The 14,468-nt window shown below is 44.2% G+C and overlaps 1 long non-coding RNA gene across 1 annotated transcript; it reads right to left on the reverse strand.

Annotated features, from left to right (window-relative positions):
- Nucleotides 1-3,895: 3,895 nt before the first annotated feature.
- On the reverse strand, nt 3,896-12,430 carry LOC146766248 (uncharacterized). The gene is made up of 3 exons (XR_014958142.1): nt 6,793-12,430; nt 5,018-5,895; nt 3,896-4,872 (listed from the first exon to the last, which is right to left on the reverse strand). It is a non-coding gene; the product is annotated as an uncharacterized LOC146766248 (long non-coding RNA).
- Nucleotides 12,431-14,468: the final 2,038 nt, after the last annotated feature.

Consider the following 14,468-nt stretch of genomic DNA (forward strand, 5'->3'; position numbering starts at 1 on the left):
CCTTGGCACCCACAGGCATTCCTTCGAGTCCAGTGAAGGCTTCCTAGGCATTCCTTATTTTCCAGGGTGGAGTACTGGTTTAGGATAAATAAGTAGGGCTCCCTTGCACAGAGGCTGATCAATATTTGCTGTTTCTGAAGCAGAGGGGTCAGTGTCCACATCCCTTGAGGTTCAGGCTTTCCTGTCTGTGTAAGACGAGGCACAGGACCCTGCCAGTGCTGGGGGTGCAGTGAAGGTTTGGTGTGGGCATAGGATTGCACCAAAACTCCCATTTGTGCTCAGCTCAGGCAGCAGCACCATGGGAGCCATGTCTGGAGGCACGATGCTTGGGTTTGGGGGGCTGGGGTGGCCCAGGGGTCCCCTCTCTTCCAGTCCTGTTTTCCTCCCCACAGAGACACCCAAACTCCACATGTTGAGATAACACCCTCCCCTATTTGGAGAATAAATGCACTGCAGTGTGTGAGGTGCTTGGAGACTGTGGAAGAGAGGTCTATGCAAGAACCTTCACCAAGCAGGTATGTTTAAGCAGTCACCACTCAGATCTTCAGTCATCATTACCCAGGGAAACCAGCTGTTCTTCTGCTATTTATGATCTCCCCCTTAAATCTACCCTCCCTATGACTAAACCCACAGGCTTTAAAGTGTGCAGCGTATTGACATTTATATAGTACATTTCATACACTTCCTCTCAAAGCTTTTTACAAAGCCATGAATTACATACCTGTCACCCACTGAATTCATTCATCCAAAAAAGCAGCAGTCATTACGCACTCAGCAATAAGCCTCATAACACTGCCAGCCATTGAGTTTGTGTATGTGTGCACCAAAGAGATAAAGTTACTTTAATGCCATCTCTTCTTTTAATGCAATGGGGAGCAAGGGAGGGGAAGGATGAGGAGAGGGGGAGTAAATGATGGGTGGCAGGGTCTGGGTCTTTCTCCAGACTTAGATGCAGAGATGTAGCATATATTAACTGCCTAAGAGGCTGCAGCTGCAGCAAGGTAATTGTGTGAGTGGCAAGGTGCCTCCATCCTGGTCTATAGGAGAGATATTAAAACAATAGAATGCTTTGCATTTGTTTTGCTCCTTTCATTCTGGGATCCCAAAGTGCTTTTTAGACAGTAATTAATTCTCACGAAAGAAAAAAGAATTATGACAACACCACCACAACTTTGGAGCGGTTCTCATTTTGGAGATGGAGGCACTGACAGGTTTGCAAATTTTCTGCAGGCTGCAGAAAGAATTAATAGCAGAAATAAACCCTGCCATCTTGGTTCCCAGCTCACTGGTTCACCTCATACACTTACCTCCTTTTCATCTACTCCTATCAACCCTGCTTCTTTTTAATCAGTATTCCAGTGGGATGGCTTTCACTGCTGAGAAAAGGCTGCCTTAACTTTTCTCTCAATGAACCAAACATATGCACAGCATCTAATTAATATCCCTGGACTTGATTGCAGGCAGGGAAAAAACCTTTCTCCAGATTCCAGTGATTTTAGAATGCATTTTCCACCAGCCCTGTGAAGCCCATCTGTGTTGAGGGACTGGAAGCAATCAGTTCAAAGACAAAAAGACTGAACTCAATCTGCTGCATCCTGCACAAGTCCTGGATTTCCCCCGAAAGGAGTAAACCCTGTGGTGTGCTGCTTTTGAGCCAGCTTTTACCCAAACATTAACCCTAATTCCTCCTCCCCATGCTGTGCTGCAAAGACATTTTTGATTGCAGGATTCAACAGATTCAGATTTTGATAGTCCAAAGCCTACCCCAAACCTCAGTGGGAAAGGGCTACCCCTGCCCAGAGCAGATGAAGAAGAATTGGGAGGGGACACAGCACAAATCACCTCTTAGGAGATGTATTTAGTTGATGGACTGAAATTGAACTGTCGTAAAGTGACTGCTCCTGGTCTCACTTGAACTCTCCAATTTCAGAAGAATTCAAAAGCAGGGCTGAATGAGAGAAATCGCTAAACTGGGGAAAGGAGTGAAATGGTTTTTTCTCTTCATTTTGCTAGTCCTAACCTGGCTTTTGTAAGACAAAGTCCCTCTTCAACTCCCAGGACACCAAATACATGAAAGGTGTTGCTCTGCAAGAAGAAGGAGCAGAAAACAAGGCATGAGAAAATAAATGCTCTCTTGTTGAAGACCACCATCACCTTCATCTTTCCTGTTCCAAGACAAGGCAGGAGGAAAATGGTCTCTTTTTTTCCCTGGTGCTATGTTCAAGTGGTAGCAAACTTATCTCCAATAGATGAATTTCATTTTAGAAAGGTGGTAAGAGATTTACCTTCACCAAAAAATCAGTCTGGAAAAATTCTGAAAAGCCACTGCTTATGATTTTCAGTCCATGAACCATTTTCTGGACTGTTCTGTCAGTGGTTGGAAAGGATGAGCCCATGTCAAGACCAGATGTTCAAAAAACTGTCTTTGCCCAAATCCTTCTCAATTCTCTTACCAATAACTGCAGTCATCAAGGACTAAAGTCATCCATATTTTCAAATGACCATGAAAATTTTTACTCCGGAATGAAGGAACCAAAATAACAATTCTGGTATGTGTTTTCTAAGTGTCTTCTGACTCAGGACACAACTTGCAGGGCACCGACAACTTCCAGGTGCCACGGCCACTCAGCCCATGATGAGTGGCTAGATAGACATTGCCAGACAAACAGAGAATACACAGATCCTTATTTGCACCCATCCTGTGTATCACTGCCTGCAGTGAGGTGTCATCACTCATTTCAGAGGGGTTTCTACTCCCTATGCCAGGTACATGAAGTAAGTGCAGGTAATTTGAGGACTTGCTGTGGTAGAGAGTGACACAAATTGTGTAGAGACACACTGATCGAGACCCTTTTAGAGAAATTTCCTGCCTCACTTGGGGATGACTCAAGCCCAGAGTTTATAAACCAAATTTGTAAACAGTGTGTGGTTTAGCAATGACTGCTTCTTTCTTAATTCAAGTCATTAATTTAATAGCATATATGTAACTTAAATTAATAACATTAATTTTATAGCAATAATGGAACTTAAAAACATCTCCCTGTGTTCTTTTCCTCCAGGCTCTGGCCACAGCAATGAAGAGTGCCACGCCAACATGCAGAGTATGCTTACAAGGCTGGGAAATTCATCTGAGAATCAAACATGTCAATCACCAAATGGCCCCTCTTCCAAACCCAAAGGCCTCCAGGGAACAGGCAGAATCCAAATCACTGACCCTCATGTAACATTCAGAAGCAGCAATACCTGTCTGTCCAAAGAGCTCCCCTCTGCATTGGCTAAAATACACAAATGTGGAATTCTCTTTGCCTCTGTTTTCACCAAATCACAGCTCTCAATGGGGTTTAAATATGTTCTCTCAATTGGAGATACATTCAAAAATCCCTCTACAAATGGCAAAATAGAATATAAAACAACAAAAAGGGCATTGCTTTAAGTCTAGCTAGATTGCAGTTATTATGAAAAAAGATATTTTACATTTCTTTAGTAAATTCCACAGTAAAGCATTTAGCAGCCTACTGCAATATGTTGAATCATATGCTTAAGACCCACTAATTTAAATGAAAAGTAGAGATAGGCATTTACATCTCCTACATATTCTATCTCTCCCTTCCCAGCACACATCCTTGCAGACTCTTGCATGCACACAGAAATCCCTTTGGCCACGTGGTGGTTTCTGTGGCTGTACTGCTGAGCTGATTGTTTGGAAAGTCCAATGCATTCAACTGGCAGGCAAGAAGAATGAGATCTCAAACTGGAAATGAAGAGGGGAATGGGAGAAGAAACCCCATTTTTTACTCATGGGGTGTCAAGAGAAGATGTATCAACCGTGCCTAGAAGGGGAACCACAATTTCTTGGAGAGTCAAGATGCTCAAGGCATTAAATTTTGCATCCTATTAGAGGTAAGTGCTGGAGAGAAAGAGTCCCCATCCTCTGCCAGACCCCTCATCTCAGCCAGGACCAGAATTCCAGCTGTTGCATCCATGGATGGTGCCACTGGGTCATTCTTTAAATCCTGTCTCATATTTCAGACCAGGCTAATCCCACACTGTACTGAGTGTGTCACAGAAGAGGAGGCTGCTGCAGGAGGCTTTGTGTGTTGCAGATGAGGGCAGGATGGGCTGAAAACTGTAGGAAATTTAAACCTAGTTCCAGTTCACAGTAATGTCAAACCACAGGAAATGAAAGCAGAAAGTGGGGATTTATGAAAAAAGTGGCAGGAGTCATTACTATGTGTGCAGTATTGATTGAAGAAGATCGTGTTGCCCCCAAATCGAAATGGCTTTTACGTGTTTGGGCCCATCCTGACAAAAACACTTTCTTCTCTGTTGACGAGGCCATGTTGCCATGGAGATGCAGGGCTGGATGCTTGGCAAAAGCACATTTCGATAAGGCAGGTCTAATGGATATATTTTCACAACATTCACAGTTCCTTTCTGCTCATTTTCTCCTGAGCAGACTTGTCCACTTCTTCCATTTTGCCACTTGATGAAAAAATATCATTTTAATCTTTTAATTTAGCTTAGATTTCCCTCCCTCCAGCACCAGGTCTTGCCAATTAAACTACTTATCTGAGATGCTCCACACCAAGGCCAAGTGCTTGCTTTTCATTATCAGGTTGGGTGGCTTGTTCTCACCCTCCCTGCTCCATGTCTGAACCTCTTTGCTGCTTGCTGTATGTTACAGATGCTGTGATACAAGATGTGAGCTTAGAGTTTCGTGCTAGTGGAAGAGGCCAAAGGTTCAGCTTTTCTTTAAGGCAGCCCTTCTGAAGTCCTTAGGACAACAAAACTGTGTTGTGGTGGCTGGTACATGTCTTGAAGCACATGCTGATGCTGCCTGGGCCAAAAGCAGGGATAATAATACAGTGTCACCTAGAAGAGAGGTAGAGTTTAGTTTCATGTTTTTAATTGTGTGTTTATCTTTTTGCTATAAGCAAATGCAAGTCTCTTTTAAACTAATCTGAATAAAATAGCAATATCTGTGCTTATGCAGCTACACAAATACAAGCATTCTTACACACAGAGAAGTAACTTCACATCCAGTTCCATTCAAACATCTTTTCCAGGTTGTTTGTTTTTTAGTATCTTTGGATCATCTTCTGGAATCTGAGTTTCTTTAGCAGGAATAACCAGCAGGCATATTGACTAGAAGGGATGCTCACAAAAACAGCCTATTTCAAAGGAAACAACAATCTCAAATAATACTTTCAGTCAGTGAATTGAAAAAATATTTATTCATGGCACAAAATGCATTTATGCCATGTGGCCTCTGTGACCAATTAAAATTAGTCAATTCCTTTTGGTTTGGGGATACTCTTAATGAACTTCTCCTAGAGAAAAGAGCAGACCAAGAAGTATTTGCATCAGCAGACAATTTCAAACAACCAATTAGCTGGAGAAATCAACACTGCAAGCATAGAAAATTCAGAAATAGAAAAAGAGGCAAAATTCATCCAATAAATTATTCATCATTAACTATTTGTCCAGTTTCCTTTAGATCTGGCCTAAGTTACTACCAATTAGTTATGGACACCTTTACCTACTAGGGCAGACTTGGTTGAGAAGTGGAAAAAACCATTTTCCACAGCAGTGATTTGAAGGCAGCTCCCAGAAGCTGGTAACTCAAAGCTTGCATCACCAAGTAATTCTTACAAGCTCTCTTGTTCCAGCTGACAATAACAGAGGCTGATTTTCAATGGTGACAGTTATCAAAGAAAGTATTCATCTCTTTCCCCCCGAGTCAGGGCCGAGGCATGCTGTTGGGTCAATATTTTGGAGGCGTCATTGTTCAGCACATTCAGAAAGTGCCCGAAGGACTGCAGACACCAGGGCTGTCACTCAGACATTTTACAAAGATTGGGATGTTTCTTTGTCCTTTTGTACATGCCAGCATTCCTGGAAAAAGAAAAGAAGAAATGAGATCTGGTATCACAGGATTCCTTGTTTCTTTGGCTTTGCCTCTGCCTGGCCGTATGTCATACAACACGGCTTTGGCCCAGGACGTGGGCTGTGAGATGTGAGGCAAGTGGGGCAAGGGAATAATCATCCAATAAGCAAATTCATTTCATCTCCTCATGCTTCAATTTTGCCGTCCACAAGACACTGCTAATGACACTTCCCCTGCTCTGAGATCTTTGGATGCAAAAACCCAGCATTAACTCTTTAAAGAGGCTAATCCTCTTTGTCTGCTTTAAGCACAGAAGCATGCAAAGCTCAGTGTTAGATGTGCCTCTGCAGCTATAATTGGGAGCTCGGAAAAGTACGGGGGAGAAGGGGCAAAGACAGCCAGGAGCAGGGAACTGCTTCAGTAGGAGGAGACACCAAGGAGGATCTTGTGGATCCTGAGGGAGGGATCAGATGAGGTCTACGGGACCACGAGAGGTGGGAAGGCACAAATTTTTCACCATGTTGCATAAGGAGTGATTTGTTAACACATTTAAAACATGTAAAACACAGTCCTTTCCACACCACTCCTAGTGACTCTGGGATTATACCCAAAAGCTTGTTATCACCACAGATGGAACTGTGTTTTAACAGCATCCCTGACCAATCTACTGACTCTGAGGGGAATCAACAGACTTCCCCACCACCCTTAGGATAACTGTCAAATTTTGCAGGGTTTTGAGGACTTTGTGCACAGTTCTGTCCTAAGCATCAGAAGATTGCAGCCACGTGTCCGTGAATGCCCTGAGTGGGAAGATATTACTGAAACAGAGAAGGTATCCTTTCAACAGGACATCTGCACACAGCCACGTGCAGCCAGTAGATGAACACAAGACTTACTCTGGTTACCTTGTTCATCTGATTACAGGATGGGAGATCAGAGAGGAGGAGGTCGGAGTACACTACACCTTCCTTGTAGATTTTCTCTGTGGAGTTTTCACATGGTCACGCTTCATTGAGAAAATGAGTCCCAGGAAGGTTTATTCATTTTACTGCTTATTGTTTTCTCTAACAGGTGCAATCACTATAATTAGGTCTGTACAACAGCATTTTCTTGTTACTCAAATTCCTTCTGTCTCTCAGATGCTCCTGGCTATACCACTATAGTGGCTGCTGCTTAGAGAATGAGTAAAAATGAGTTGTGTCTTTCCATTCTTTTTCTTCATTCATCTATATTAAGGCAAAAAAACACACCCTCCATTTCACAGAGATAATTCCTTCCTTGTTTTGCTTGGACTCAACCAAAGATGCCCCACCCACTTCTGATACCAGCATCTTCCTTGAAAACACAATACAGACCCACACCACTGACAGACGCAATCACCACAGCAGAGTGTAGTTAGTGTAAAATGGGAAGGAGGAAAAAAAACCAGGCTGTCCCTTTCCCTCCAGTTTTGGATGGAGGAAGATCAGGCAGCTCAACAACTGGCAACTCATGGCTCCTGCAGTGATAATGTTAAGGCAAGGACTTATGTCCAACAATTGAACTCATGCCCACTACATATTTTCCTGCTTTAGAGGCTGTGTTTCTTTCCCTCCAAGTTAATGCACACAACTACATAACCCATCAGGCATGTGGTATATTACTCAGGAAAGTGTGGATGCATCCAGTTTAACCAGGAAAAAAAAAATTACTTTTTGAAGCCACATCGAACCAATGCCTGCCCTCCCAGAAAACATTGAGCTTGCCTAGAAAACCAGCAAAAATGCATCTCTGTTGGCACTGTAGATAAATGGGATGTTTCCCCTGTCATTTTCTTGGCTCATTATGCAATGTGCCAAAAATGCAAATTCAAATAGAGCCTTGGAGTGAGTGGGGTCTTTCTGGAAATGATGGGGTTGCATTTTGGCAGAGGCCTCAAGGCCCGATGGGTTTGAGGCTACAAGAAGCAACATCGCACTGAGAAAATGAGGCTCTCAGGATAACAACTGGGGGGATGTGTGCTGCTTTCAGTCAATCAAGCCCAAACTCAGTCACAGAGTAATCAAGCTCAATTCAACTGACTTCTGCGTTATTATTGTTATTATTTATCACTTGAATTACTGGAGCACCTTGAGGAGGGACTGAAATGGGAGCAGGGAGAGCCGCTGCTGTACAGAAATATAATGGGAGTGTGGCAGGCATACGGGCTGCAGAGAAGAGGCTGGCAACAAGGTAAAGAGAAATGGGGTTGCAATTAGGCATTTGCAGTGTTCTCTGCTGGCCCTGAGGGGAAGATCCTGCATCCTGATTCCAGACAGGCTGCTCAGCATCTGGCAGACTCAAGGCTCCCTCCTTAGCTGGTGGCAACAGAGTGCAAAGCTCAAGTCTGACACAGGTCCTGTGCAGAGCTGCATGGAGCAGCAGGTTCAGGCTACCATGCTGCACCAGCCCATCAGAGCCTTCATCTTTCCTGTTCTTCCTTAGATAGGAGCTTTTTCATCTCACTGAAGTCACTGGCCACTGCTTGCTTCATCCAGCCCCTTCTCAGCACCCAGTGCTCTCAGCAGAAAAGCTGACACATCCATTGGCATGTCAGCTGGGATCTGTCCAAATGAGACAGGAGTCAAGTCCCTTCCCTCTGCCTCGCTGCTGAGCTCACACCAACTGTCATCTGTAAGTAATATGCTAGACATGTTTCTTTTTCAGTTAAAAAAAAAAAAAAGTAATTTATTTTCTAATTACAAAAGAATATAGGATAGGAGCAAAAAAAAAAAAAAAAAAAAAGAAAAGAAAAGAAATTATGACTACCAGATGGCAAATCACCATTTAGCAGGAGCAGGCAAAGAGAGGACTCAGTCAATCACAGGGTAAGTGATAAGACACCAGAGGGAACTACCGAAAAGAAAGGCAGCTCATTACACAAAGCACTAAATTATTCTTAGTGGGACTTCTCCTCCTTTTCCCCTTTCTATTTTTTATTCTAAGCCATAAAGCAAGTAATTCCACTGAGGCCCTCTTTTAAATGATTAACATTTCCATTTTAACTTTTGTTTTTGATTGTGTCCCTGCCATTAATCTTCCTGTCTTTTTCTGTGCCCTGCTGTTCACCTCATCTTCTAACTTTCTAATTCCCTTGGCCCATCCCTCTCACCCCCAAACACATCCATAAGTTTTGCTGGTGGTGGGAGCCTCAGATAGATCTAACCAAGGTCGGGGGGAATGTCCCAACACAGCATCACACAAGACCCCAGCAGCACCCTGGCCCATCAGCAGTCACCACCTCTGTAAAGAGACATCTTGACCAGATTTTCTCATTTGCATGGATGTCCTGGGGCAATTTAGAAATCCCTGGTAAAGAGATAATCCTAAAATATACCTGGCTAGCAATCCCTGCTTGACTGATGATATCTTTAGCTGATGATATCCGAGGCTGGCTGAGATCTCTTTCTTGTTCAATTCTTTTCCACTGAGCAGCTAATTCATCAGTGGGATGAAAAGTTTTGGGCATTGCAGCGTTTTCAGGCAACATCACAGCAACATCTGCCTTTGCTGTTTGAGGAGGCAGGATACAAACCACAGCTGCCTTTCCCCAGGGCAGACCCTGGGGAAAAGGTGGCAGGTCAAAACAGACTGCTGTCCATTTTTGCACATTTCTAGGTAAATAGGAAAAGTGAGGGAGTGTTCATGATTCACTGATGGCTCTCACTGTGCCAGGGTTCCCAGAAGAGCTGCAGGCTGCTGGGCTGCATTCCTGTCCTGCCTTTGATCCCGGTCTGTACTGGGACATTTCCAAAATCTCCTCCTCCCCCAGTTTCCCTCTATTGCCAGAAAGGTAAATATTATTTCCTTCCTTTGCAAATCTCCTGTAAAACACTGCTAATGTGCAGGGAGGGCTCAGGTTTTTACAGCTGCCTCCTGGCAGAGAAAAGCCTGTGTCCTCAGCAGGAGTGAGCCAGACATGGGTGTTGCTACCCCATAAATTCCTTCACACTACTAGTCTCCTGGCATTGCTGGCATTTAGAGCTTGTTCATGTGCTTTAGAAGCATTAGGCAAAATACTGATACACAGGCATTTTATTATTCATATTTCTCTGGCCTTAACAACAGAACACAGAGCTACTTGCTAATGAACTGGGCTGAAGCAAATGTGTTGGTGTCACTAACAGAAGGGAGAGGAGTGAAACTTCACCTGCCTGCCCCCCTTCACAGCCATGGGTGTGTTACTGGGAATGCTGGCAGGAACCAAGGGCTCACATGCTGGGGGATATCCCCCTCCTTGGCTATAAAAGCAGCATGGCTGGACCAGCACCAGAGAGAATTTGGGAAAAGGGGGTGAGGAAATCCCAGGGCCTGGCACACAAGGACTCCCATAGCACTCCAGGCAGCCTCCATCCTAGAGATGAACTCTTAAATGATGTAGTTCTGTTTTTTCTAGAAACCATGCAGACAAAAAAGAGAGGTTTCAATCAATACATGGAGTACTTTTTAGCAAATGGGAGAACTTCAGCTCTGAGCAGCACAGGGGCATCTGTTAACTGTGGCAGCATTGGAATATAGGCACTCCCTTGTCAATGAAAACCAAATCTTGCACTTGAAGCAAAAACAAATTAAAATTAATTAATCAGTGGAAAACACTTCATTTGAACTGGGAAGAGCAGATGCAACTAGCAGGTCTAGGTGGACAAACAAGATAATCAAATCAATACTCACACTCTTTTCACTGGCTGGCAGCCACAGGCTACTAAGTGAGAGCAGAGGTGTGGATCTGCCTTGTTTTTATCAGCTGGTTCTGTAATTAACTGGAATTCAGACCTGCTGGGGGAGTTATTACCCTGTCCTTGGGTAGATTTGGTCTGTACATGGTGGGCAGCTTTCTCCTGCTGCTGGTGTCTCCTGAATCTCATCTTGCTTCTGCACAAACCTTGCTCCCTCCCTGCAAGCCAGTGCTGCCTGTGAGATGTGAACTGTAGGAGGGTGGTGGATATGGAGGGATAAACCCAGCTCAGGGTGTACCAGCTAATCAGTGCCATTGTCAACAGGAATAGCTGCAAACGAGTAGGGCCAGGTGTAGGGCTCAGTTAATAATGCTGTAATTGAGAGTAGATTATCGGGCCCTGACACAGGAGCAGGGCTGTGGAGAGATTTTCTTCTCTTTTTGTTTTTAGCTGTGTTTAGCTGCTTATGAAATGCTGCTTAGATTTTGCAGATGGCAGTCATCATGTTCACATGCCAGAATTGTGGGGACAGCCACCAGTGCAGTCGTGATTTCTGTGGGTGCTTCCATAATGGATTACCCATGGGAAATATCTAATATATCTAGGAAAAGAGCAGTGTCCCCATTCCTACCCTCCTGGCCCAGGGGCACATTGTGCCCCAAGGGCTGAAAACAGTGCTGGTGTCCGATAAAGACACTCTGTGAAATCTGGGCTCTACTATTTGAAAAGCAGGAATCAGGAGCTGGGAGTTTCCCCATCTCTTACTAGAGATGGCCAAGAGCCATATCAGCTGAAGAGAGGTGGACTTTTATTTTCTTAAATTACATTTTTCATTATTTTTTGACATTTTCTTTTTGCTAGAAGAAGCTGGCTTGGTCCTAGAACTGGTTAGAAACTGAGACGAAAGACTCATAAATATGCATTAAAAATGCTCTAAATTAATTCCAGAGCAATTCGTTGTGGTTTTTGCTTCCCACGGACATTCAAGGGAAGAAGTTTTGCTAGGTGAGGCAGTAACCAATAAAGACAAAATTTAACAGAAGTGTTGAGATATTTGCCAAGACACCCCCTACCCCACCCCCCACAAGTTTCTCACTTTGAAATCGCAGGCAGAGTAGAGCATGAAGAGTGAGTGCCATCCTGCTGGGGCCAAGAAACATGTGGCAACACCTACACACTCAAGCCAAAAGGGGTACACTGCAGATTTCAAGTAGCACCAATGACTCATAGGTCAAACCAGCAGCTTGGAAATTCACTGGAATATAGTATACTTAATAAAAGGGGGGAAAAAAGACAGCACACTAGCAAAACAGGAATGGTTCTCCCTAGACTCACGTTTCATTGTTAATGAATGCTTGGATTGTCTCTCCTGTATACTCAATGTCTTTTTTATTGTCCCTGTTCTTAATTTTGCATTAGTTACACTTGAAGCTTTTTGTTCAGGCAACAGAAACATGTATTTCACCTGCAGCACTTCTGTATTCCTGAGATGAATGTGGATCTGTTTTAGAGGCTGGGAAAAAAATCATTACTCTGAGATTCAGGGTCTGTTTGCTATTCCAAAAGCTCGTGAAAGAGAGAAGTTGAGTCCCAATGATCAAGATTGTCTGTGTGTGTGTGTGTTTGCATTCACACCTTAATGTGCATCTCAGTGATTCTGTTCCTCCCTCACCCTCCTTCCTCCACCCAAGGTCTAATTAAAACAAGAATGCACCAGGCTGCCTTTTCCTCTGTTTCATCTCCTGATATTTTTTTGTTAAATCCACCAAGGAAATCTCCTGAAGTCTTTGAAGTCTTGGGGTGTGTGAATAAAGATGTCACAATGGTAGACACAGGGCTTCTTAATGAGGACACAAGGTTTGATGTCAGAACACTTCAGTGCCCAAAGGAAAGAGATGCTCTCCAGCAGGCCCTCCCTTTCTCTCCTTCCCTCTCTTTTTTTTTTTTTTTTTTTTTTTGTATTCTTGCTGCAAGGGCCTAACATTTTTTTTCTCTTTTATATTTTTTATTCTGTCCCCATCTTTCAATGAGGAAAGTGATAAATGAGAGGAAATGTATGGAAAATGCGGTTTTACAAATCCTATTGTTGTTGATGCCAATGCTTCTTTGTCCCATTTAATCCCAGTATCATCTGAGGTATCAGCCCCATCCAGACTCCCACTGCCTCCTTTCCAGTCTGGCCCGAGGTACCAGACCCTCTCTCTGTCTCTGTCTCTCCCCTAGCCAAACTCCTGATGCAGGGAAAGAAAGTTCAGCTTTATCAAGAGGAGAAATCAATTCAATATAACTGAGGAGAATATCTGATCCCGAGAGTAAAAAATTCATTACCACAAGCCTGGCCAGTGACAACAGCTCCAAATACTCCCTGGGACCTGGGTGTGTTTGAGGTAATCTATGTCTGCTTTGAATTCACCTGCTGGATCCTTATCCCTATTGCTTTCCCCTGTTGTATCTGAGAAGTCAGCTTGCAAAATAATAGACAAATAGAAACCAAGGAAACCATGGTTCTCCCCCACATCTAAGCAGCAGAACAACAGGACACCATTAAGGCAGGGCTGAACATCGTCTTGTGCATGTCAGTTTTATGGTGGAGTGTTGGAATCTGAGGTATTGATGGTTCCAAGATTGTAAAAAGTCTCTCTCTTTCAGCCCCACTGCCAAAGAAGAAGCCATAATTGGTCTGTGCTGGTTTCAAGGTTGTTTATTCTGTTTATCTCTAACATGTTCTGCTGCCCTGCCCAGCTCTGTCCTGCAGGGCAGCGTGTGGGGCTCTGCCCTCAGTGGGATGTTACAAACATTAAATACCAGAAACTCCCTGGGCTGGATTTACAATAACGTGCCAATATCTGTCACCTACGTTGGACAGTGTGTCCCCAGCCTGAACCAACAGAAAAATGCCAACACCACAGTGAGACATGGAGGGCATGAAGAAGGAGAAAAAGGACAAGGCACACCCAATTTCCTCCATCTTGTCCCATTTGGACCCCTAATCTAGAATCCTAAAATTTTACTTTTTCACCTGTGCCACACTTAATTATTACTTATATCAAACACTCAGAGCTGGTAATTCATCCTGTAAGATTGAAAACTCTTTTCCATGGACAGAGATCACAGACAGTGTCTCTGGGGGCTCTGTCCAGGGGGGTTCCTGACCCCTGCCAGGGTCCCAGACCTGCCAGGGCAGCAGAGGGAAGCCCTGGATTCCCACAGTGGAGAAAGCTCCCACATTTCATGGGAAAAAGACACTTCCTACAGGTGGGAAATGCCTTGGAGCCAGGTGTTCCTTTTGCTGTGTTCTCTCTCCTGAGGGAGCTTCTGAGGGCTGTCCTGTTGCTCACCTCTCACCACGTCCTGTCCCTGCTGAGCAAAGTCCCGTTGTCAAATATGGGACCCACCTTTGAACACTGTCCTTAGGTCCAGCCACAGCATCCTAGCCAATTTGCTCCCCATTTATCTCCCACCACAATTGGTTTCATGGTGGCCTCCCCCCATGTCCTGCCCTCCTATGGACCATTTGAGAATCTCTTTACTTTTCTCATCATCTTCCCAGGCTCTGATCACCTTCCACAGTACTCAGCACACTCCAGTGCAGGAGCTGAGCCCATACAATGCAATCCTGCCTGACAGAAGGGACCTTCAATGGCAGGGATGTTGTTTTGGGGCTGTGTACAGGCTCCTCCTTTCATGCCCTGGGTCAGTGAGCCCCTGAAGGAAAACACTGAAGCCTTGAAGCCTCAGAAGTTCAAATCTTCATGAGAGGTGGTGGGGAGTACTTTCTAGTTTGTAGCAGAGAAAATAAAGTTTGGGGCAATGCTGAAAATCCAACCTGCTGGCTGCAGAAGCCAGTTTAGCTCCTGAGGATACTGCCTGTGTACTTTTCATTAAGC

Source organism: Lonchura striata, chromosome 12 (assembly GCF_050655825.1).
Source record: "Lonchura striata isolate lonStrDom1 chromosome 12, ASM5065582v1, whole genome shotgun sequence".
Taxonomy (NCBI): Eukaryota; Metazoa; Chordata; class Aves; order Passeriformes; family Estrildidae; genus Lonchura; species Lonchura striata.